The following is a 26,134-nucleotide window of genomic DNA, read 5'->3' as shown; positions in this document are numbered from 1 at the left end:
TTGTACACATTGTTTAAACAACATTATCTTTGTAAAATGTTGCTGCTATTGGGTTTTTGAACAATGACGAGAAATACTTTTTGTTAACCACATTCAATGTACAGTATGAAACAGATCTGAGGCAGAAAAAAAAGAAAAGGGGTTAAAAGGAGTAAAGAGAAAATGATCTAACTTGGATGTCAGAGATTAAAAGAGCAGATTTGGAGGACAATTGGGGCAACAAGAACATAGAAAAATTACAGGTATGTGCTCCAGTGGCGCAATCGGTTAGCGCGCGGTACTTATATGGCAGTACGTGCTAAGCTATACCGAGGTTGTGAGTTCAAGCCTCACCTGGAACATATCCTAGCATTGTTTGAATGTATACATTGTTAAATAAAAGGCCTATGGATGTAAATTGCTAAATGTAATCTTTTACATAAAAAACAACATTTCCTCATTTTCCTATTTGGCTTACATTGGAGCGAATGTAAAGCAGTCAAATACAATAGGTGTCTCAATGTGGGCAAGAAGATATTTGTAATTGATGATGTATGATTTAAAAACATTTTAAAAATGAGAGCTTTCCAAGCATATTCTTCCTTTTTTCAAACCAAAATACCCCAGTGGAGCCAATGCTACTCATTATTTGGGTCTAGAGGATACATATTTTTCCAGATTTATATATCCTAAAAAGGCTATCTTTAATGAGCACCCTGTCTATCTGTACTAAGTAAGGGTCAGCCTATCCCCCCTTCTTACCCCAACTATTCACCTCTCACATTTATATCTTGCTCACCATATGTAATCCACTTCTCACCTCTCTCATAATCTGTAGTTATTACATTTCCTCCACCTACCTCCTGAGAATGATTAATAAACAAATCTGAACTCAATACAAAACCCCAGTAAGAGTTAAAATTCACCCTAGCAAAGCCACATTCTACTCTTCAATCAAGCCAGAAATATTTTTTCAAACACAATTTGCATCTGAATGGCGGTGGTGGAACAAAAGCTTTCTACGTTTTGTTTTTAAATCCAAACAAGTATAAATCCCTCTTAAGAGTTAATCCTCACTGTAGCACAACCCCATGCTATTTCACCAGTCTTCAATTTAATAAATTATCTTTTTGCTATACAGCCGCAGCCCCTTTTATTCTCCAACATCTCCAACTTTTTTCGGGAATTTTTTCCGAATGCCACGCACTTCACCGCACTTCACCACGTTCATGCCGCATTCATACCGTTTTCATGTTGCATTCATGCCTGCGTCACCCGCAGTTGATGTTTTTCTACGTTTTGTTTTTAAATCCAAACAAGTATAAATCCCTCTTAAGAGTTAATCCTCACTGTAGCACAACCCCATGCTATTTCACCAGTCTTCAATTTAATAAATTATCTTTTTGCTATACAGCCGCAGCCCCTTTTATTCTCCAACATCTCCAACTTTTTTCGGGAATTTTTTCCGAATGCCACGCACTTCACCGCACTTCACCACGTTCATGCCGCATTCATACCGCTTTCATGTTGCATTCATGCCGGCGTCACCCGCGGTTTATGTTTTTCTACGTTTTTAAATCCAAACAAGTATAAATTCCACTTAAGAGTTAATCCTCACTGTAGCACAACCCCATGCTATTTCACCAGAGTCTTCAATTTAATAAATTATCTTATTGCTATTGGCGAGTGGATCTTGTATGTGGGAGAAACCAAGAGTGCTGAAAGAAGTTTTGCATGTACGACCATCTTTTCTTTCAGTTTTACGTGCTTTATGCATTATGCTTTATCAGAGTGGGCAATCATAAATGACAACATAGAAGAGGAATAAAGAATCTTCTTTTTTTTGCCAATTACATAGCAAGCTAAAGGATAACATGCTAAAACAACATTGAATATTTGAGTAACACACAGTGAAAGTAAATATGAAGGAACAAGGCTTGATGTTAATATTAAAGATATTTTAAATGCCTTAAGCATAGAATAAAATATTCCAACACATTTGAACTTTGCAACTCACTCAAAAAATCATGTTTTTTGATCAATTTTGACATACAAAGGGTGGAGGGATATCAACATTGATCTCTTTGGTATCTAGAGGGAACTATGAATATGCAGACTATGGCAAAAGTATCAACAAAATAAACATGTCCAAGAATTAGGTATTCAATATTCTTTATCTGCAAGACAAAAACATACAGAACCCCTATAAGATCATATTGAACGCCCCAAAAACATTAAATCTGATTTTAATATAAAATGTTCTGTCTCTGAATTTAATATCAAAGTACGAAGTACATTTGTTCTTAATGAGAATAATTCTGTTTCACAAAAGATTCCATAAAGTTTACATTTGATTAATGTCTTAATTTTCTGTAAACTTCAGGAAGTCATAGTACAATTATTACATACATTAATGACCATTTTCAGTAAAATTCAAGCTAAGTTGTTTTTTTCTTCAACAGGTTTAGAAATCCCTGCTTAGCTTTTGTGAATGATAACAATAAAACATTACAAATGTTTTTTCATAACAAAAAGCTATTTATGTGATAAGCAGTTGAACTATAACATTGATTATTCCCATTATATTTAAACAATATAGTTTTGGCAGACTGTAAAGAATGTACACATCCCAATACATGCAGTACTTAGCACAGTCATTATGAAGAAGTCAAATATTATCTGTAAATATAAAGTGGAAGAATTCCCTCACTCTCACACTAAAGTGCTCATTATCCTCTGTCACCTTAAGTTTTTTCTGTAGGGGTAAATCGTTTCTCCTCTATTTTATGTTGTGCAAAGTATTGCACACAAATGACCTCTTAGCACTATGTTGCAGCATAGAGATACTTATCAATAGAAGACAATGCATTTATTGAAATGGAGTCCTTTATTAAATGTTTTACAGCCATCAGCACCCTAAAATGTATAACTTGGGAAATGTTTGAAGAATTCAGAGTGTTTTCTTCTTTAATGTGCCACATATTCCAGTAAGTAAAGATTGCTTTGCCAAGCAGATACAAACAAAATGAAAAGTGCAGTGAAGTTTTTAATAACACTTAACCACTGAAAAAGTCAACGTAGTCAGCAGGATTTGAACCTGCGCGGAGAAACCCCAATGGATTTCTAGTCCATCGCCTTAACCACTCGGCCATGACTACATAGCTGGTAGCACTGAATTCAGTCACACAGATGGCTTTTGAGTGGATATGGGTAACACTCACTTTTGAATGATGACCAATATGAACCAAATAACCTTGAGAATATTTTCATAAAGAGAAATACATGACTTGTTTGTACACATTGTTTAAACAACATTATCTTTGTAAAATGTTGCTGCTATTGGGTTTTTGAACAATGACGAGAAATACTTTTTGTTAACCACATTCAATGTACAGTATGAAACAGATCTGAGGCAGAAAAAAAAGAAAAGGGGTTAAAAGGAGTAAAGAGAAAATGATCTAACTTGGATGTCAGAGATTAAAAGAGCAGATTTGGAGGACAATTGGGGCAACAAGAACATAGAAAAATTACAGGTATGTGCTCCTGTGGCGCAATCGGTTAGCGCGCGGTACTTATATGGCAGTACGTGCTAAGCTATACCGAGGTTGTGAGTTCAAGCCTCACCTGGAACATATCCTTTTTTGTTTCATTAAGCAATAGCATTGTTTGAATGTATACAATGTTAAAAAAAAGGCCTATGGATGTAAATTGCTAAATGTAATCTTTTACATAAAAAACAACATTTCCTCATTTTCCTATTTGGCTTACATTGGAGCGAATGTAAAGCAGTCAAATACAATAGGTGTCTCAATGTGGGCAAGAAGATATTTGTAATTGATGATGTATGATTTAAAAACATTTTAAAAATGAGAGCTTTCCAAGCATATTCTTCCTTTTTTCAAACCAAAATACCCCAGTGGAGCCAATGCTACTCATTATTTGGGTCTAGAGGATACATATTTTTCCAGATTTATATATCCTAAAAAGGCTATCTTTAATGAGCACCCTGTCTATCTGTACTAAGTAAGGGTCAGCCTATCCCCCCTTCTTACCCCAACTATTCACCTCTCACATTTATATCTTGCTCACCATATGTAATCCACTTCTCACCTCTCTCATAATCTGTAGTTATTACATTTCCTCCACCTACCTCCTGAGAATGATTAATAAACAAATCTGAACTCAATACAAAACCCCAGTAAGAGTTAAAATTCACCCTAGCAAAGCCACATTCTACTCTTCAATCAAGCCAGAAATATTTTTTCAAACACAATTTGCATCTGAATGGCGGTGGTGGAACAAAAGCTTTCTACGTTTTGTTTTTAAATCCAAACAAGTATAAATCCCTCTTAAGAGTTAATCCTCACTGTAGCACAACCCCATGCTATTTCACCAGTCTTCAATTTAATAAATTATCTTTTTGCTATACAGCCGCAGCCCCTTTTATTCTCCAACATCTCCAACTTTTTTCGGGAATTTTTTCCGAATGCCACGCACTTCACCGCACTTCACCACGTTCATGCCGCATTCATACCGCTTTCATGTTGCATTCATGCCTGCGTCACCCGCAGTTGATGTTTTTCTACGTTTTGTTTTTAAATCCAAACAAGTATAAATCCCTCTTAAGAGTTAATCCTCACTGTAGCACAACCCCATGCTATTTCACCAGTCTTCAATTTAATAAATTATCTTTTTGCTATACAGCCGCAGCCCCTTTTATTCTCCAACATCTCCAACTTTTTTCGGGAATTTTTTCCGAATGCCACGCACTTCACCGCACTTCACCACGTTCATGCCGCATTCATACCGCTTTCATGTTGCATTCATGCCGGCGTCACCCGCGGTTTATGTTTTTCTACGTTTTTAAATCCAAACAAGTATAAATTCCACTTAAGAGTTAATCCTCACTGTAGCACAACCCCATGCTATTTCACCAGAGTCTTCAATTTAATAAATTATCTTATTGCTATAGGCGAGTGGATCTTGTATGTGGGAGAAACCAAGAGTGCTGAAAGAAGTTTTGCATGTACGACCATCTTTTCTTTCAGTTTTTCGTGCTTTATGCTTTATGCTTTATCAGAGTGGGCAATCATAAATGACAACATAGAAGAGGAATAAAGAATCTTCTTTTTTTTGCCAATTACATAGCAAGCTAAAGGATAACATGCTAAAACAACACTGAATATTTGAGTAACACACAGTGAAAGTAAATATGAAGGAACAAGGCTTGATGTTAATATTAAAGATATTTTAAATGCCTTAAGCATAGAATAAAATATTCCAACACATTTGAACTTTGCAACTCACACAAAAAATCATGTTTTTTGATCAATTTTGACATACAAAGGGTGGAGGGATATCAACATTGATCTCTTTGGTATCTAGAGGGAACTATGAATATGCAGACTATGGCAAAAGTATCAACAAAATAAACATGTCCAAGAATTAGGTATTCAATATTCTTTATCTGCAAGACAAAAACATACAGAACCCCTATAAGATCATATTGAACGCCCCAAAAACATTAAATCTGATTTTAATATAAAATGTTCTGTCTCTGAATTTAATATGAAAGTACGAAGTACATTTGTTCTTAATGAGAATAATTCTGTTTCACAAAAGATTCCATAAAGTTTACATTTGATTAATGTCTTAATTTTCTGTAAACTTCAGGAAGTCATAGTACAATTATTACATACATTAATGACCATTTTCAGTAAAATTCAAGCTAAGTTGTTTTTTTCTTCAACAGGTTTAGAAAGCCCTGCTTAGCTTTTGTGAATGATAACAATAAAACATTACAAATGTTTTTTCATAACAAAAAGCTATTTATACTGAAGTGTGATAAGCAGTTGAACTATAACATTGATTATTCCCATTATATTTAAACAATATAGTTTTGGCAGACTGTAAAGAATGTACACATCCCAATACATGCAGTACTTAGCACAGTCATTATGAAGAAGTCAAATATTATCTGTAAATATAAAGTGGAAGAATTCCCTCACTCTCACACTAAAGTGCTCATTATCCTCTGTCACCTTAAGTTTTTTCTGTAGGGGTAAATCGTTTCTCCTCTATTTTATGTTGTGCAAAGTATTGCACACAAATGACCTCTTAGCACTATGTTGCAGCATAGAGATACTTATCAATAGAAGACAATGCATTTATTGAAATGGAGTCCTTTATTAAATGTTTTACAGCCATCAGCACCCTAAAATGTATAACTTGGGAAATGTTTGAAGAATTCAGAGTGTTTTCTTCTTTAATGTGCCACATATTCCAGTAAGTAAAGATTGCTTTGCCAAGCAGATACAAACAAAATGAAAAGTGCAGTGAAGTTTTTAATAACACTTAACCACTGAAAAAGTCAACGTAGTCAGCAGGATTTGAACCTGCGCGGGGAAACCCCAATGGATTTCTAGTCCATCGCCTTAACCACTCGGCCATGACTACATAGCTGGTAGCACTGAATTCAGTCACACAGATGGCTTTTGAGTGGATATGGGTAACACTCACTTTTGAATGATGACCAATATGAACCAAATAACCTTGAGAATATTTTCATAAAGAGAAATACATGACTTGTTTGTACACATTGTTTAAACAACATTATCTTTGTAAAATGTTGCTGCTATTGGGTTTTTGAACAATGACGAGAAATACTTTTTGTTAACCACATTCAATGTACAGTATGAAACAGATCTGAGGCAGAAAAAAAAGAAAAGGGGTTAAAAGGAGTAAAGAGAAAATGATCTAACTTGGATGTCAGAGATTAAAAGAGCAGATTTGGAGGACAATTGGGGCAACAAGAACATAGAAAAATTACAGGCATGTGCTCCAGTGGCGCAATCGGTTAGCGCGCGGTACTTATATGGCAGTACGTGCTAAGCTATGCCGAGGTTGTGAGTTCAAGCCTCACCTGGAACATATCCTTTTTTGTTTCATCAAGCAATAGCATTGTTTGAATGTATACAATGTTAAATAAAAGGCCTATGGATGTAAATTGCTAAATGTAATCTTTTACATAAAAAACAACTTTTCGTCATTTTCCTATTTGGCTTACATTGGAGCGAATGTAAAGCAGTCAAATACAATAGGTGTCTCAATGTGGGCAAAAAGATATTTGTAATTGATGATGTATGATTTAAAAAAATTAAAAAATGAGAGCTATCCAAGCATATTCTTCCTTTTTTCAAAGCAAAATACCCCAGTGGAGCCAATGCTACTCATTATTTGGGTCTAGAGGATACATATTTTTCCAGATTTATATATCCTAAAAAGGCTATCTTTAATGAGCACCCTGTCTATCTGTACTAAGTAAGGGTCAGCCTATCCCCCCTTCTTACCCCAACTATTCACCTCTCACATTTATATCTTGCTCGCCATATGTAATCCACTTCTCACCTCTCTCATAATCTGTAGTTATTACATTTCCTCCACCTACCTCCTGAGAATGATTAATAAACAAATCTGAACACAATACAAAACCCCATTAAGAGTTAAAATTCACCCTAGCAAAGCCACATTCTACTTTTCAATCAAGCCAGAAATATTTTTTCAAACACAATTTGCATCTGAATGGCGGTGGTGGAACAAAAGCTTTCTACATTTTGTTTTTAAATCCAAACAAGTATAAATCCCTCTTAAGAGTTAATCCTCACTGTAGCACAACCCCATGCTATTTCACCAGTCTTCAATTTAATAAATTATCTTTTTGCTATACAGCCGCAGCCCCTTTTATTCTCCAACATCTCCAACTTTTTTCGGGAATTTTTTCCGAATGCCACGCACTTCACCACACTTCACCACGTTCATGCCGCATTCATACCGCTTTCATGTTGCATTCATGCCTGCGTCACCCGCAGTTGATGTTTTTCTACGTTTTTAAATCCAAACAAGTATAAATTCCACTTAAGAGTTAATCCTCACTGTAGCACAACCCCATGCTATTTCACCAGAGTCTTCAATTTAATAAATTATCTTATTGCTATAGGCGAGTGGATCGTGTATGTGGGAGAAACCAAGAGTGCTGAAAGAAGTTTTGCATGTACGACCATCTTTTCTTTCAGTTTTACGTGCTTTATGCTTTATGCTTTATCAGAGTGGGCAATCATAAATGACAACATAGAAGAGGAATAAAGAATCTTCTTTTTTTTGCCAATTACATAGCAAGCTAAAGGATACCATGCTAAAACAACATTGAATATTTGAGTAACACACAGTGAAAGTAAATATGAAGGAACAAGGCTTGATGTTAATATTAAAGATATTTTAAATGCCTTAAGCATAGAATAAAATATTCCAACACATTTGAACTTTGCAACTCACTCAAAAAATCATGTTTTTTGATCAATTTTGACATACAAAGGGTGGAGGGATATCAACATTGATCTCTTTGGTATCTAGAGGGAACTATGAATATGCAGACTATGGCAAAAGTATCAACAAAATAAACATGTCCAAGAATTAGGTATTCAATATTCTTTATCTGCAAGACAAAAACATACAGAACCCCTATAAGATCATATTGAACGCCCCAAAAACATTAAATCTGATTTTAATATAAAATGTTCTGTCTCTGAATTTAATATGAAAGTACGAAGTACATTTGTTCTTAATGAGAATAATTCTGTTTCACAAAAGATTCCATAAAGTTTACATTTGATTAATGTCTTAATTTTCTGTAAACTTCAGGAAGTCATAGTACAATTATTACATACATTAATGACCATTTTCAGTAAAATTCAAGCTAAGTTGTTTTTTTCTTCAACAGGTTTAGAAATCCCTGCTTAGCTTTTGTGAATGAAAACAATAAAACATTACAAATGTTTTTTCATAACAAAAAGCTATTTGTGCTGAAGTGTGATAAGCAGTTGAACTATAACATTGATTATTCCCATTATATTTAAACAATATAGTTTTGGCAGACTGTAAAGAATGTACACATCCCAATACATGCAGTACTTAGCACAGTCATTATGAAGAAGTCAAATATTATCTGTAAATATAAAGTGGAAGAATTCCCTCACTCTCACACTAAAGTGCTCATTATCCTCTGTCACCTTAAGTTTTTTCTGTAGGGGTAAATCGTTTCTCCTCTATTTTATGTTGTGCAAAGTATTGCACACAAATGACCTCTTAGCACTATGTTGCAGCATAGAGATACTTATCAATAGAAGACAATGCATTTATTGAAATGGAGTCCTTTATTAAATGTTTTACAGCCATCAGCACCCTAAAATGTATAACTTGGGAAATGTTTGAAGAATTCAGAGTGTTTTCTTCTTTAATGTGCCACATATTCCAGTAAGTAAAGATTGCTTTGCCAAGCAGATACAAACAAAATGAAAAGTGCAGTGAAGTGTTTAATAACACTTAACCACTGAAAAAGTCAACGTAGTCAGCAGGATTTGAACCTGCGCGGGGAAACCCCAATGGATTTCTAGTCCATCGCCTTAACCACTCGGCCATGACTACATAGCTGGTAGCACTGAATTCAGTCACACAGATGGCTTTTGAGTGGATATGGGTAACACTCACTTTTGAATGATGACCAATATGAACCAAATAACCTTGAGAATATTTTCATAAAGAGAAATACATGACTTGTTTGTACACATTGTTTAAACAACATTATCTTTGTAAAATGTTGCTGCTATTGGGTTTTTGAACAATGACGAGAAATACTTTTTGTTAACCACATTCAATGTACAGTATGAAACAGATCTGAGGCAGAAAAAAAAGAAAAGGGGTTAAAAGGAGTAAAGAGAAAATGATCTAACTTGGATGTCAGAGATTAAAAGAGCAGATTTGGAGGACAATTGGGGCAACAAGAACATAGAAAAATTACAGGCATGTGCTCCAGTGGCGCAATCGGTTAGCGCGCGGTACTTATATGGCAGTACGTGCTAAGCTATGCCAGTTGTGAGTTCATGCCTCACCTGGAACATATCCTCACCTCACCTGGTGAGGTTCATGCCTCACCTGGAACAGGTTGTGAGTTCAAGCCTCACCTGGAACATATCCTTTTTTGTTTCATCAAGCAATAGCATTGTTTGAATGTATACAATGTTAAATAAAAGGCCTATGGATGTAAATTGCTAAATGTAATCTTTTACATAAAAAACAACATTTCCTCATTTTCCTATTTGGCTTACATTGGAGCGAATGTAAAGCAGTCAAATACAATAGGTGTCTCAATGTGGGCAAGAAGATATTTGTAATTGATGATGTATGATTTAAAAACATTTTAAAAATGAGAGCTTTCCAAGCATATTCTTCCTTTTTTCAAACCAAAATACCCCAGTGGAGCCAATGCTACTCATTATTTGGGTCTAGAGGATACATATTTTTCCAGATTTATATATCCTAAAAAGGCTATCTTTAATGAGCACCCTGTCTATCTGTACTAAGTAAGGGTCAGCCTATCCCCCCTTCTTACCCCAACTATTCACCTCTCACATTTATATCTTGCTCACCATATGTAATCCACTTCTCACCTCTCTCATAATCTGTAGTTATTACATTTCCTCCACCTACCTCCTGAGAATGATTAATAAACAAATCTGAACTCAATACAAAACCCCAGTAAGAGTTAAAATTCACCCTAGCAAAGCCACATTCTACTTTTCAATCAAGCCAGAAATATTTTTTCAAACACAATTTGCATCTGAATGGCGGTGGTGGAACAAAAGCTTTCTACGTTTTGTTTTTAAATCCAAACAAGTATAAATCCCTCTTAAGAGTTAATCCTCACTGTAGCACAACCCCATGCTATTTCACCAGTCTTCAATTTAATAAATTATCTTTTTGCTATACAGCCGCAGCCCCAACATCTCCAACTTTTTTCGGGAATTTTTTGCGAATGCCACGCACTTCACCGCACTTCACCACGTTCATGCCGCATTCATACCACTTTCATGTTGCATTCATGCCTGCGTCACCCGCAGTTGATGTTTTTCTACGTTTTGTTTTTAAATCCAAACAAGTATAAATCCCTCTTAAGAGTTAATCCTCACTGTAGCACAACCCCATGCTATTTCACCAGTCTTCAATTTAATAAATTATCTTTTTGCTATACAGCCGCAGCCCCTTTTATTCTCCAACATCTCCAACTTTTTTCGGGAATTTTTTGCGAATGCCACGCACTTCACCGCACTTCACCACGTTCATGCCGCATTCATACCGCTTTCATGTTGCATTCATGCCGGCGTCACCCGCGGTTTATGTTTTTCTACGTTTTTAAATCCAAACAAGTATAAATCCCTCTTAAGAGTTAATCCTCACTGTAGCACAACCCCATGCTATTTCACCAGTCTTCAATTTAATAAATTATCTTTTTGCTATACAGCCGCAGCCCCTTTTATTCTCCAACATCTCCAACTTTTTTCGGGAATTTTTTCCGAATGCCACGCACTTCACCGCACTTCACCACGTTCATGCCACATTCATACCGCTTTCATGTTGCATTCATGCCTGCGTCATCCGCAGTTGATGTTTTTCTACGTTTTGTTTTTAAATCCAAACAAGTATAAATCCCTCTTAAGAGTTAATCCTCACTGTAGCACAACCCCATGCTATTTCACCAGTCTTCAATTTAATAAATTATCTTTTTGCTATACAGCCGCAGCCCCTTTTATTCTCCAACATCTCCAACTTTTTTCGGGAATTTTTTGCGAATGCCACGCACTTCACCGCACTTCACCACGTTCATGCCGCATTCATACCGCTTTCATGTTGCATTCATGCCGGCGTCACCCGCGGTTTATGTTTTTCTACGTTTTTAAATCCAAACAAGTATAAATTCCACTTAAGAGTTAATCCTCACTGTAGCACAACCCCATGGTATTTCACCAGAGTCTTCAATTTAATAAATTATCTTATTGCTATAGGCGAGTGGATCGTGTATGTGGGAGAAACCAAGAGTGCTGAAAGAAGTTTTGCATGTACGACCATCTTTTCTTTCAGTTTTACGTGCTTTATGCTTTATGCTTTATCAGAGTGGGCAATCATAAATGACAACATAGAAGAGGAATAAAGAATCTTCTTTTTTTTGCCAATTACATAGCAAGCTAAAGGATAACATGCTAAAACAACATTGAATATTTGAGTAACACACAGTGAAAGTAAATATGAAGGAACAAGGCTTGATGTTAATATTAAAGATATTTTAAATGCCTTAAGCATAGAATAAAATATTCCAACACATTTGAACTTTGCAACTCACACAAAAAATCATGTTTTTTGATCAATTTTGACATACAAAGGGTGGAGGGATATCAACATTGATCTCTTTGGTATCTAGAGGGAACTATGAATATGCAGACTATGGCAAAAGTATCAACAAAATAAACATGTCCAAGAATTAGGTATTCAATATTCTTTATCTGCAAGACAAAAACATACAGAACCCCTATAAGATCATATTGAACGCCCCAAAAACATTAAATCTGATTTTAATATAAAATGTTCTGTCTCTGAATTTAATATCAAAGTACGAAGTACATTTGTTCTTAATGAGAATAATTCTGTTTCACAAAAGATTCCATAAAGTTTACATTTGATTAATGTCTTAATTTTCTGTAAACTTCAGGAAGTCATAGTACAATTATTACATACATTAATGACCATTTTCAGTAAAATTCAAGCTAAGTTGTTTTTTTCTTCAACAGGTTTAGAAATCTCTGCTTAGCTTTTGTGAATGAAAACAATAAAACATTACAAATGTTTTTTCATAACAAAAAGCTATTTGTGCTGAAGTGTGATAAGCAGTTGAACTATAACATTGATTATTCCCATTATATTTAAACAATATAGTTTTGGCAGACTGTAAAGAATGTACACATCCCAATACATGCAGTACTTAGCACAGTCATTATGAAGAAGTCAAATATTATCTGTAAATATAAAGTGGAAGAATTCCCTCACTCTCACACTAAAGTGCTCATTATCCTCTGTCACCTTAAGTTTTTTCTGTAGGGGTAAATCGTTTCTCCTCTATTTTATGTTGTGCAAAGTATTGCACACAAATGACCTCTTAGCACTATGTTGCAGCATAGAGATACTTATCAATAGAAGACAATGCATTTATTGAAATGGAGTCCTTTATTAAATGTTTTACAGCCATCAGCACCCTAAAATGTATAACTTGGGAAATGTTTGAAGAATTCAGAGTGTTTTCTTCTTTAATGTGCCACATATTCCAGTAAGTAAAGATTGCTTTGCCAAGCAGATACAAACAAAATGAAAAGTGCAGTGAAGTGTTTAATAACACTTAACCACTGAAAAAGTCAACGTAGTCAGCAGGATTTGAACCTGCGCGGGGAAACCCCAATGGATTTCTAGTCCATCGCCTTAACCACTCGGCCATGACTACATAGCTGGTAGCACTGAATTCAGTCACACAGATGGCTTTTGAGTGGATATGGGTAACACTCACTTTTGAATGATGACCAATATGAACCAAATAACCTTGAGAATATTTTCATAAAGAGAAATACATGACTTGTTTGTACACATTGTTTAAACAACATTATCTTTGTAAAATGTTGCTGCTATTGGGTTTTTGAACAATGACGAGAAATACTTTTTGTTAACCACATTCAATGTACAGTATGAAACAGATCTGAGGCAGAAAAAAAAGAAAAGGGGTTAAAAGGAGTAAAGAGAAAATGATCTAACTTGGATGTCAGAGATTAAAAGAGCAGATTTGGAGGACAATTGGGGCAACAAGAACATAGAAAAATTACAGGCATGTGCTCCAGTGGCGCAATCGGTTAGCGCGCGGTACTTATATGGCAGTACGTGCTAAGCTATGCCGAGGTTGTGAGTTCAAGCCTCACCTGGAACATATCCTTTTTTGTTTCATCAAGCAATAGCATTGTTTGAATGTATACAATGTTAAATAAAAGGCCTATGGATGTAAATTGCTAAATGTAATCTTTTACATAAAAAACAACATTTCCTCATTTTCCTATTTGGCTTACATTGGAGCGATTGTAAAGCAGTCAAATACAATAGGTGTCTCAATGTGGGCAAGAAGATATTTTTAATTGATGATGTATGATTTAAATTTTTTTTAAAATGAGAGCTTTCCAAGCATATTCTTCCTTTTTTCAAACCAAAATACCCCAGTGGAGCCAATGCTACTCATTATTTGGGTCTAGAGGATACATATTTTTCCAGATTTATATATCCTAAAAAGGCTATCTTTAATGAGCACCCTGTCTATCTGTACTAAGTAAGGGTCAGCCTATCCCCCCTTCTTACCCCAACTATTCACCTCTCACATTTATATCTTGCTCACCATATGTAATCCACTTCTCACCTCTCTCATAATCTGTAGTTATTACATTTCCTCCACCTACCTCCTGAGAATGATTAATAAACAAATCTGAACTCAATACAAAACCCCAGTAAGAGTTAAAATTCACCCTAGCAAAGCCACATTCTACTTTTCAATCAAGCCAGAAATATTTTTTCAAACACAATTTGCATCTGAATGGCGGTGGTGGAACAAAAGCTTTCTACGTTTTGTTTTTAAATCCAAACAAGTATAAATCCCTCTTAAGAGTTAATCCTCACTGTAGCACAACCCCATGCTATTTCACCAGTCTTCAATTTAATAAATTATCTTTTTGCTATACAGCCGCAGCCCCTTTTATTCTCCAACATCTCCAACTTTTTTCGGGAATTTTTTCCGAATGCCACGCACTTCACCGCACTTCACCACGTTCATGCCGCATTCATACCGCTTTCATGTTGCATTCATGCCTGCGTCACCCGCAGTTGATGTTTTTCTACGTTTTGTTTTTAAATCCAAACAAGTATAAATCCCTCTTAAGAGTTAATCCTCACTGTAGCACAACCCCATGCTATTTCACCAGTCTTCAATTTAATAAATTATCTTTTTGCTATACAGCCGCAGCCCCTTTTATTCTCCAACATCTCCAACTTTTTTCGGGATTTTTTTCCGAATGCCACGCACTTCACCGCACTTCACCACGTTCATGCCGCATTCATACCGCTTTCATGTTGCATTCATGCCGGCGTCACCCGCGGTTTATGTTTTTCTACGTTTTTAAATCCAAACAAGTATAAATTCCACTTAAGAGTTAATCCTCACTGTAGCACAACCCCATGCTATTTCACCAGAGTCTTCAATTTAATAAATTATCTTATTGCTATAGGCGAGTGGATCTTGTATGTGGGAGAAACCAAGAGTGCTGAAAGAAGTTTTGCATGTACGACCATCTTTTCTTTCAGTTTTACGTGCTTTATGCTTTATGCTTTATCAGAGTGGGCAATCATAAATGACAACATAGAAGAGGAATAAAGAATCTTCTTTTTTTTGCCAATTACATAGCAAGCTAAAGGATAACGTGCTAAAACAACATTGAATATTTGAGTAACACACAGTGAAAGTAAATATGAAGGAACAAGGCTTGATGTTAATATTAAAGATATTTTAAATGCCTTAAGCATAGAATAAAATATTCCAACACATTTGAACTTTGCAACTCACTCAAAAAATCATGTTTTTTGATCAATTTTGACATACAAAGGGTGGAGGGATATCAACATTGATCTCTTTGGTATCTAGAGGGAACTATGAATATGCAGACTATGGCAAAAGTATCAACAAAATAAACATGTCCAAGAATTAGGTATTCAATATTCTTTATCTGCAAGACAAAAACATACAGAACCCCTATAAGATCATATTGAACGCCCCAAAAACATTAAATCTGATTTTAATATAAAATGTTCTGTCTCTGAATTTAATATCAAAGTACGAAGTACATTTGTTCTTAATGAGAATAATTCTGTTTCACAAAAGATTCCATAAAGTTTACATTTGATTAATGTCTTAATTTTCTGTAAACTTCAGGAAGTCATAGTACAATTATTACATACATTAATGACCATTTTCAGTAAAATTCAAGCTAAGTTGTTTTTTTCTTCAACAGGTTTAGAAAGCCCTGCTTAGCTTTTGTGAATGATAACAATAAAACATTACAAATGTTTTTTCATAACAAAAAGCTATTTATACTGAAGTGTGATAAGCAGTTGAATTATAACATTGATTATTCCCATTATATTTAAACAATATAGTTTTGGCAGACTGTAAAGAATGTACACATCCCAATACATGCAGTACTTAGCACAGTCATTATGAAGAAGTCAAATATTATCTGTAAATATAAAGTGGAAGAATTCCCTCACTCTCACACTAAAGTGCTCATTATCCTCTGTCACCTTAAGTTTTTTCTGTAGGGGTAAATCGTTTCTCCTCTATTTTATGTTGTGCAAAGTATTGCACACAAATGACCTCTTAGCACTATGTTGCAGCATAGAGATACTTATCAATAGAAGACAATGCATTTATTGAAATGGAGTCCTTTATTAAATGTTTTACAGCCATCAGTACCCTAAAATGTATAACTTGGGAAATGTTTGAAGAATTCAGAGTGTTTTCTTCTTTAATGTGCCACATATTCCAGTAAGTAAAGATTGCTTTGCCAAGCAGATACAAACAAAATGAAAAGTGCAGTGAAGTTTTTAATAACACTTAACCACTGAAAAAGTCAACGTAGTCAGCAGGATTTGAACCTGCGCGGGGAAACCCCAATGGATTTCTAGTCCATCGCCTTAACCACTCGGCCATGACTACATAGCTGGTAGCACTGAATTCAGTCACACAGATGGCTTTTGAGTGGATATGGGTAACACTCACTTTTGAATGATGACCAATATGAACCAAATAACCTTGAGAATATTTTCATAAAGAGAAATACATGACTTGTTTGTACACATTGTTTAAACAACATTATCTTTGTAAAATGTTGCTGCTATTGGGTTTTTGAACAATGACGAGAAATACTTTTTGTTAACCACATTCAATGTACAGTATGAAACAGATCTGAGGCAGAAAAAAAAGAAAAGGGGTTAAAAGGAGTAAAGAGAAAATGATCTAACTTGGATGTCAGAGATTAAAAGAGCAGATTTGGAGGACAATTGGGGCAACAAGAACATAGAAAAATTACAGGTATGTGCTCCAGTGGCGCAATCGGTTAGCGCGCGGTACTTATATGGCAGTACGTGCTAAGCTATGCCGAGGTTGTGAGTTCAAGCCTCACCTGGAACATATCCTTTTTTGTTTCATCAAGCAATAGCATTGTTTGAATGTATACAATGTTAAATAAAAGGCCTATGGATGTAAATTGCTAAATGTAATCTTTTACATAAAAAACAACATTTCCTCATTTTCCTATTTGGCTTACATTGGAGCGATTGTAAAGCAGTCAAATACAATAGGTGTCTCAATGTGGGCAAGAAGATATTTTTAATTGATGATGTATGATTTAAATTTTTTTTAAAATGAGAGCTTTCCAAGCATATTCTTCCTTTTTTCAAACCAAAATACCCCAGTGGAGCCAATGCTACTCATTATTTGGGTCTAGAGGATACATATTTTTCCAGATTTATATATCCTAAAAAGGCTATCTTTAATGAGCACCCTGTCTATCTGTACTAAGTAAGGGTCAGCCTATCCCCCCTTCTTACCCCAACTATTCACCTCTCACATTTATATCTTGCTCACCATATGTAATCCACTTCTCACCTCTCTCATAATCTGTAGTTATTACATTTCCTCCACCTACCTCCTGAGAATGATTAATAAACAAATCTGAACTCAATACAAAACCCCAGTAAGAGTTAAAATTCACCCTAGCAAAGCCACATTCTACTTTTCAATCAAGCCAGAAATATTTTTTCAAACACAATTTGCATCTGAATGGCGGTGGTGGAACAAAAGCTTTCTACGTTTTGTTTTTAAATCCAAACAAGTATAAATCCCTCTTAAGAGTTAATCCTCACTGTAGCACAACCCCATGCTATTTCACCAGTCTTCAATTTAATAAATTATCTTTTTGCTATACAGCCGCAGCCCCTTTTATTCTCCAACATCTCCAACTTTTTTCGGGAATTTTTTCCGAATGCCACGCACTTCACCGCACTTCACCACGTTCATGCCGCATTCATACCGCTTTCATGTTGCATTCATGCCTGCGTCACCCACAGTTGATGTTTTTCTACGTTTTGTTTTTAAATCCAAACAAGTATAAATCCCTCTTAAGAGTTAATCCTCACTGTAGCACAACCCCATGCTATTTCACCAGTCTTCAATTTAATAAATTATCTTTTTGCTATACAGCCGCAGCCCCTTTTATTCTCCAACATCTCCAACTTTTTTCGGGAATTTTTTCCGAATGCCACGCACTTCACCGCACTTCACCACGTTCATGCCGCATTCATACCGCTTTCATGTTGCATTCATGCCGGCGTCACCCGCGGTTTATGTTTTTCTACGTTTTTAAATCCAAACAAGTATAAATTCCACTTAAGAGTTAATCCTCACTGTAGCACAACCCCATGCTATTTCACCAGAGTCTTCAATTTAATAAATTATCTTATTGCTATAGGCGAGTGGATCTTGTATGTGGGAGAAACCAAGAGTGCTGAAAGAAGTTTTGCATGTACGACCATCTTTTCTTTCAGTTTTACGTGCTTTATGCTTTATGCTTTATCAGAGTGGGCAATCATAAATGACAACATAGAAGAGGAATAAAGAATCTTCTTTTTTTTGCCAATTACATAGCAAGCTAAAGGATAACATGCTAAAACAACATTGAATATTTGAGTAACACACAGTGAAAGTAAATATGAAGGAACAAGGCTTGATGTTAATATTAAAGATATTTTAAATGCCTTAAGCATAGAATAAAATATTCCAACACATTTGAACTTTGCAACTCACTCAAAAAATCATGTTTTTTGATCAATTTTAACATACAAAGGGTGGAGGGATATCAACATTGATCTCTTTGGTATCTAGGGGGAACTATGAATATGCAGACTATGGCAAAAGTATCAACAAAATAAACATGTCCAAGAATTAGGTATTCAATATTCTTTATCTGCAAGACAAAAACATACAGAACCCCTATAAGATCATATTGAACGCCCCAAAAACATTAAATCTGATTTTAATATAAAATGTTCTGTCTCTGAATTTAATATCAAAGTACGAAGTACATTTGTTCTTAATGAGAATAATTCTGTTTCACAAAAGATTCCATAAAGTTTACATTTGATTAATGTCTTAATTTTCTGTAAACTTCAGGAAGTCATAGTACAATTATTACATACATTAATGACCATTTTCAGTAAAATTCAAGCTAAGTTGTTTTTTTCTTCAACAGGTTTAGAAAGCCCTGCTTAGCTTTTGTGAATGATAACAATAAAACATTACAAATGTTTTTTCATAACAAAAAGCTATTTATACTGAAGTGTGATAAGCAGTTGAACTATAACATTGATTATTCCCATTATATTTAAACAATATAGTTTTGGCAGACTGTAAAGAATGTACACATCCCAATACATGCAGTACTTAGCACAGTCATTATGAAGAAGTCAAATATTATCTGTAAATATAAAGTGGAAGAATTCCCTCACTCTCACACTAAAGTGCTCATTATCCTCTGTCACCTTAAGTTTTTTCTGTAGGGGTAAATCGTTTCTCCTCTATTTTATGTTGTGCAAAGTATTGCACACAAATGACCTCTTAGCACTATGTTGCAGCATAGAGATACTTATCAATAGAAGACAATGCATTTATTGAAATGGAGTCCTTTATTAAATGTTTTACAGCCATCAGTACCCTAAAATGTATAACTTGGGAAATGTTTGAAGAATTCAGAGTGTTTTCTTCTTTAATGTGCCACATATTCCAGTAAGTAAAGATTGCTTTGCCAAGCAGATACAAACAAAATGAAAAGTGCAGTGAAGTTTTTAATAACACTTAACCACTGAAAAAGTCAACGTAGTCAGCAGGATTTGAACCTGCGCGGGGAAACCCCAATGGATTTCTAGTCCATCGCCTTAACCACTCGGCCATGACTACATAGCTGGTAGCACTGAATTCAGTCACACAGATGGCTTTTGAGTGGATATGGGTAACACTCACTTTTGAATGATGACCAATATGAACCAAATAACCTTGAGAATATTTTCATAAAGAGAAATACATGACTTGTTTGTACACATTGTTTAAACAACATTATCTTTGTAAAATGTTGCTGCTATTGGGTTTTTGAACAATGACGAGAAATACTTTTTGTTAACCACATTCAATGTACAGTATGAAACAGATCTGAGGCAGAAAAAAAAGAAAAGGGGTTAAAAGGAGTAAAGAGAAAATGATCTAACTTGGATGTCAGAGATTAAAAGAGCAGATTTGGAGGACAATTGGGGCAACAAGAACATAGAAAAATTACAGGCATGTGCTCCAGTGGCGCAATCGGTTAGCGCGCGGTACTTATATGGCAGTACGTGCTAAGCTATGCCGAGGTTGTGAGTTCAAGCCTCACCTGGAACATATCCTTTTTTGTTTCATCAAGCAATAGCATTGTTTGAATGTATACAATGTTAAATAAAAGGCCTATGGATGTAAATTGCTAAATGTAATCTTTTACATAAAAAACAACTTTTCGTCATTTTCCTATTTGGCTTACATTGGAGCGAATGTAAAGCAGTCAAATACAATAGGTGTCTCAATGTGGGCAAAAAGATATTTGTAATTGATGATGTATGATTTAAAAAAATTAAAAAATGAGAGCTGTCCAAGCATATTCTTCCTTTTTTCAAAGCAAAATACCCCAGTGGAGCCAATGCTACTCATTATTTGGGTCTAGAGGATACATATTTTTCCAGATTTATATATCCTAAAAAGGCTATCTTTAATGAGCACCCTGTCTATCTGTACTAAGTAAGGGTCAGCCTATCCCCCCTTCTTACCCCAACTATTCACCTCTCACATTTATATCTTGCTCGCCATATGTAATCCACTTCTCACCTCTCTCATAATCTGTAGTTATTACATTTCCTCCACCTACCTCCTGAGAATGATTAATAAACAAATCTGAACTCAATACAAAACCCCATTAAGAGTTAAAATTCACCCTAGCAAAGCCACATTCTACTTTTCAATCAAGCCAGAAATATTTTTTCAAACACAATTTGCATCTGAATGGCGGTGGTGGAACAAAAGCTTTCTACATTTTGTTTTTAAATCCAAACAAGTATAAATCCCTCTTAAGAGTTAATCCTCACTGTAGCACAACCCCATGCTATTTCACCAGTCTTCAATTTAATAAATTATCTTTTTGCTATACAGCCGCAGCCCCTTTTATTCTCCAACATCTCCAACTTTTTTCGGGAATTTTTTCCGAATGCCACGCACTTCACCACACTTCACCACGTTCATGCCGCATTCATACCGCTTTCATGTTGCATTCATGCCTGCGTCACCCGCAGTTGATGTTTTTCTACGTTTTGTTTTTAAATCCAAACAAGTATAAATCCCTCTTAAGAGTTAATCCTCACTGTAGCACAACCCCATGCTATTTCACCAGTCTTCAATTTAATAAATTATCTTTTTGCTATACAGCCGCAGCCCCTTTTATTCTCCAACATCTCCAACTTTTTTCGGGATTTTTTTGCGAATGCCACGCACTTCACCGCACTTCACCACGTTCATGCCGCATTCATACCGCTTTCATGTTGCATTCATGCCGGCGTCACCCGCGGTTTATGTTTTTCTACGTTTTTAAATCCAAACAAGTATAAATTCCACTTAAGAGTTAATCCTCACTGTAGCACAACCCCATGCTATTTCACCAGAGTCTTCAATTTAATAAATTATCTTATTGCTATAGGCGAGTGGATCGTGTATGTGGGAGAAACCAAGAGTGCTGAAAGAAGTTTTGCATGTACGACCATCTTTTCTTTCAGTTTTACGTGCTTTATGCTTTATGCTTTATCAGAGTGGGCAATCATAAATGACAACATAGAAGAGGAATAAAGAATCTTCTTTTTTTTGCCAATTACATAGCAAGCTAAAGGATACCATGCTAAAACAACATTGAATATTTGAGTAACACACAGTGAAAGTAAATATGAAGGAACAAGGCTTGATGTTAATATTAAAGATATTTTAAATGCCTTAAGCATAGAATAAAATATTCCAACACATTTGAACTTTGCAACTCACTCAAAAAATCATGTTTTTTGATCAATTTTGACATACAAAGGGTGGAGGGATATCAACATTGATCTCTTTGGTATCTAGAGGGAACTATGAATATGCAGACTATGGCAAAAGTATCAACAAAATAAACATGTCCAAGAATTAGGTATTCAATATTCTTTATCTGCAAGACAAAAACATACAGAACCCCTATAAGATCATATTGAACGCCCCAAAAACATTAAATCTGATTTTAATATAAAATGTTCTGTCTCTGAATTTAATATGAAAGTACGAAGTACATTTGTTCTTAATGAGAATAATTCTGTTTCACAAAAGATTCCATAAAGTTTACATTTGATTAATGTCTTAATTTTCTGTAAACTTCAGGAAGTCATAGTACAATTATTACATACATTAATGACCATTTTCAGTAAAATTCAAGCTAAGTTGTTTTTTTCTTCAACAGGTTTAGAAATCCCTGCTTAGCTTTTGTGAATGAAAACAATAAAACATTACAAATGTTTTTTCATAACAAAAAGCTATTTGTGCTGAAGTGTGATAAGCAGTTGAACTATAACATTGATTATTCCCATTATATTTAAACAATATAGTTTTGGCAGACTGTAAAGAATGTACACATCCCAATACATGCAGTACTTAGCACAGTCATTATGAAGAAGTCAAATATTTTCTGTAAATATAAAGTGGAAGAATTCCCTCAATCTCACACTAAAGTGCTCATTATCCTCTGTCACCTTAAGTTTTTTCTGTAGGGGTAAATCGTGTGCTCCAGTGGCGCAATCGGTTAGCGCGCGGTACTTATATGGCAGTACGTGCTAAGCTATGCCGAGGTTGTGAGTTCAAGCCTCACCTGGAACATATCCTTTTTTGTTTCATCAAGCAATAGCATTGTTTGAATGTATACAATGTTAAATAAAAGGCCTATGGATGTAAATTGCTAAATGTAATCTTTTACATAAAAAACAACATTTCCTCATTTTCCTATTTGGCTTACATTGGAGCGAATGTAAAGCAGTCAAATACAATAGGTGTCTCAATGTGGGCAAGAAGATATTTGTAATTGATGATGTATGATTTAATTTTTTTTTAAAATGAGAGCTTTCCAAGCATATTCTTCCTTTTTTCAAACCAAAATACCCCAGTGGAGCCAATGCTACTCATTATTTGGGTCTAGAGGATACATATTTTTCCAGATTTATATATCCTAAAAAGGCTATCTTTAATGAGCACCCTGTCTATCTGTACTAAGTAAGGGTCAGCTTATCCCCCCTTCTTACCCCAACTATTCACCTCTCACATTTATATCTTGCTCACCATATGTAATCCACTTCTCACCTCTCTCATAATCTGTAGTTATTACATTTCCTCCACCTACCTCCTGAGAATGATTAATAAACAAATCTGAACTCAATACAAAACCCCAGTAAGAGTTAAAATTCACCCTAGCAAAGAAACATTCTACTTTTCAATCAAGCCAGAAATATTTTTTCAAACACAATTTGCATCTGAATGGCGGTGGTGGAACAAAAGCTTTCTACATTTTGTTTTTAAATCCAAACAAGTATAAATCCCTCTTAAGAGTTAATCCTCACTGTAGCACAACCCCATGCTATTTCACCAGTCTTCAATTTAATAAATTATCTTTTTGCTATACAGCCGCAGCCCCTTTTATTCTCCAACATCTCCAACTTTTTTCGGGATTTTTTTGCGAATGCCACGCACTTCACCGCACTTCACCACGTTCATGCCGCATTCATACCGCTTTCATGTTGCATTCATGCCGGCGTCACCCGCGGTTTATGTTTTTCTACGTTTTTAAATCCAAACAAGTATAAATTCCACTTAAGAGTTAATCCTCACTGTAGCACAACCCCATGCTATTTCACCAGAGTCTTCAATTTAATAAATTATCTTATTGCTATAGGCGAGTGGATCGTGTATGTGGGAGAAACCAAGAGTGCTGAAAGAAGTTTTGCATGTACGACCATCTTTTCTTTCAGTTTTACGTGCTTTATGCTTTATGCTTTATCAGAGTGGGCAATCATAAATGACAACATAGAAGAGGAATAAAGAATCTTCTTTTTTTTGCCAATTACATAGCAAGCTAAAGGATACCATGCTAAAACAACATTGAATATTTGAGTAACACACAGTGAAAGTAAATATGAAGGAACAAGGCTTGATGTTAATATTAAAGATATTTTAAATGCCTTAAGCATAGAATAAAATATTCCAACACATTTGAACTTTGCAACTCACTCAAAAAATCATGTTTTTTGATCAATTTTGACATACAAAGGGTGGAGGGATATCAACATTGATCTCTTTGGTATCTAGAGGGAACTATGAATATGCAGACTATGGCAAAAGTATCAACAAAATAAACATGTCCAAGAATTAGGTATTCAATATTCTTTATCTGCAAGACAAAAACATACAGAACCCCTATAAGATCATATTGAACGCCCCAAAAACATTAAATCTGATTTTAATATAAAATGTTCTGTCTCTGAATTTAATATGAAAGTACGAAGTACATTTGTTCTTAATGAGAATAATTCTGTTTCACAAAAGATTCCATAAAGTTTACATTTGATTAATGTCTTAATTTTCTGTAAACTTCAGGAAGTCATAGTACAATTATTACATACATTAATGACCATTTTCAGTAAAATTCAAGCTAAGTTGTTTTTTTCTTCAACAGGTTTAGAAATCCCTGCTTAGCTTTTGTGAATGAAAACAATAAAACATTACAAATGTTTTTTCATAACAAAAAGCTATTTGTGCTGAAGTGTGATAAGCAGTTGAACTATAACATTGATTATTCCCATTATATTTAAACAATATAGTTTTGGCAGACTGTAAAGAATGTACACATCCCAATACATGCAGTATATGGCACAGTCATTATGAAGAAGTCAAATATTATCTGTAAATATAAAGTGGAAGAATTCCCTCACTCTCACACTAAAGTGCTCATTATCCTCTTAAGAGTTAATCCTCACTGTAGCACAACCCCATGCTATTTCACCAGTCTTCAATTTAATAAATTATCTTTTTGCTATACAGCCGCAGCCCCTTTTATTCTCCAACATCTCCAACTTTTTTCGGGAATTTTTTGCGAATGCCACGCACTTCACCGCACTTCACCACGTTCATGCCGCATTCATACCGCTTTCATGTTGCATTCATGCCGGCGTCACCCGCGGTTTATGTTTTTCTACGTTTTTAAATCCAAACAAGTATAAATTCCACTTAAGAGTTAATCCTCACTGTAGCACAACCCCATGCTATTTCACCAGGGTCTTCAATTTAATAAATTATCTTATTGCTATAGGCGAGTGGATCGTGTATGTGGGAGAAACCAAGAGTGCTGAAAGAAGTTTTGCATGTACGACCATCTTTTCTTTCAGTTTTACGTGCTTTATGCTTTATGCTTTATCAGAGTGGGCAATCATAAATGACAACATAGAAGAGGAATAAAGAATCTTCTTTTTTTTGCCAATTACATAGCAAGCTAAAGGATAACATGCTAAAACAACATTGAATATTTGAGTAACACACAGTGAAAGTAAATATGAAGGAACAAGGCTTGATGTTAATATTAAAGATATTTTAAATGCCTTAAGCATAGAATAAAATATTCCAACACATTTGAACTTTGCAACTCACACAAAAAATCATGTTTTTTGATCAATTTTGACATACAAAGGGTGGAGGGATATCAACATTGATCTCTTTGGTATCTAGAGAGAACTATGAATATGCAGACTATGGCAAAAGTATCAACAAAATAAACATGTCCAAGAATTAGGTATTCAATATTCTTTATCTGCAAGACAAAAACATACAGAACCCCTATAAGATCATATTGAACGCCCCAAAAACATTAAATCTGATTTTAATATAAAATGTTCTGTCTCTGAATTTAATATCAAAGTACGAAGTACATTTGTTCTTAATGAGAATAATTCTGTTTCACAAAAGATTCCATAAAGTTTACATTTGATTAATGTCTTAATTTTCTGTAAACTT

The 26,134-nt window shown here is 34.9% G+C and overlaps 13 non-coding genes across 13 annotated transcripts; 7 read left to right on the top strand and 6 right to left on the bottom strand.

Annotated features, from left to right (window-relative positions):
- Window positions 1-248: 248 nt before the first annotated feature.
- On the top strand, window positions 249-341 carry TRNAI-UAU (transfer RNA isoleucine (anticodon UAU)). Its single transcript is given in 2 exon segments — window positions 249-286; window positions 306-341. It is a non-coding gene; the product is annotated as a tRNA-Ile (tRNA).
- A 2,714-nt stretch (window positions 342-3,055) lies between these two features.
- TRNAS-AGA (transfer RNA serine (anticodon AGA)) lies at window positions 3,056-3,137 on the bottom strand. Its single transcript has one exon. It is a non-coding gene; the product is annotated as a tRNA-Ser (tRNA).
- Window positions 3,138-3,518: 381 nt separating this feature from the next.
- On the top strand, window positions 3,519-3,611 carry TRNAI-UAU (transfer RNA isoleucine (anticodon UAU)). Its single transcript is given in 2 exon segments — window positions 3,519-3,556; window positions 3,576-3,611. It is a non-coding gene; the product is annotated as a tRNA-Ile (tRNA).
- A 2,742-nt stretch (window positions 3,612-6,353) lies between these two features.
- Window positions 6,354-6,435, bottom strand: TRNAS-AGA (transfer RNA serine (anticodon AGA)). Its single transcript has one exon. It is a non-coding gene; the product is annotated as a tRNA-Ser (tRNA).
- Window positions 6,436-6,816: 381 nt separating this feature from the next.
- TRNAI-UAU (transfer RNA isoleucine (anticodon UAU)) lies at window positions 6,817-6,909 on the top strand. Its single transcript is given in 2 exon segments — window positions 6,817-6,854; window positions 6,874-6,909. It is a non-coding gene; the product is annotated as a tRNA-Ile (tRNA).
- Window positions 6,910-9,377: 2,468 nt separating this feature from the next.
- Window positions 9,378-9,459, bottom strand: TRNAS-AGA (transfer RNA serine (anticodon AGA)). Its single transcript has one exon. It is a non-coding gene; the product is annotated as a tRNA-Ser (tRNA).
- A 3,816-nt stretch (window positions 9,460-13,275) lies between these two features.
- TRNAS-AGA (transfer RNA serine (anticodon AGA)) lies at window positions 13,276-13,357 on the bottom strand. The gene has a single exon. It is a non-coding gene; the product is annotated as a tRNA-Ser (tRNA).
- A 381-nt stretch (window positions 13,358-13,738) lies between these two features.
- Window positions 13,739-13,831, top strand: TRNAI-UAU (transfer RNA isoleucine (anticodon UAU)). The gene is given in 2 exon segments: window positions 13,739-13,776; window positions 13,796-13,831. It is a non-coding gene; the product is annotated as a tRNA-Ile (tRNA).
- Window positions 13,832-16,572: 2,741 nt separating this feature from the next.
- TRNAS-AGA (transfer RNA serine (anticodon AGA)) lies at window positions 16,573-16,654 on the bottom strand. The gene has a single exon. It is a non-coding gene; the product is annotated as a tRNA-Ser (tRNA).
- A 381-nt stretch (window positions 16,655-17,035) lies between these two features.
- TRNAI-UAU (transfer RNA isoleucine (anticodon UAU)) lies at window positions 17,036-17,128 on the top strand. Its single transcript is given in 2 exon segments — window positions 17,036-17,073; window positions 17,093-17,128. It is a non-coding gene; the product is annotated as a tRNA-Ile (tRNA).
- A 2,741-nt stretch (window positions 17,129-19,869) lies between these two features.
- On the bottom strand, window positions 19,870-19,951 carry TRNAS-AGA (transfer RNA serine (anticodon AGA)). Its single transcript has one exon. It is a non-coding gene; the product is annotated as a tRNA-Ser (tRNA).
- A 381-nt stretch (window positions 19,952-20,332) lies between these two features.
- Window positions 20,333-20,425, top strand: TRNAI-UAU (transfer RNA isoleucine (anticodon UAU)). Its single transcript is given in 2 exon segments — window positions 20,333-20,370; window positions 20,390-20,425. It is a non-coding gene; the product is annotated as a tRNA-Ile (tRNA).
- Window positions 20,426-22,864: 2,439 nt separating this feature from the next.
- TRNAI-UAU (transfer RNA isoleucine (anticodon UAU)) lies at window positions 22,865-22,957 on the top strand. The gene is given in 2 exon segments: window positions 22,865-22,902; window positions 22,922-22,957. It is a non-coding gene; the product is annotated as a tRNA-Ile (tRNA).
- Window positions 22,958-26,134: the final 3,177 nt, after the last annotated feature.

The sequence above is a fragment of the Ascaphus truei genome, chromosome 15 (genome assembly GCF_040206685.1).
Source record: "Ascaphus truei isolate aAscTru1 chromosome 15, aAscTru1.hap1, whole genome shotgun sequence".
NCBI classification, from domain to species: domain Eukaryota; kingdom Metazoa; phylum Chordata; class Amphibia; order Anura; family Ascaphidae; genus Ascaphus; species Ascaphus truei.
This window is presented reverse-complemented; position numbering and strand designations above follow the sequence as displayed.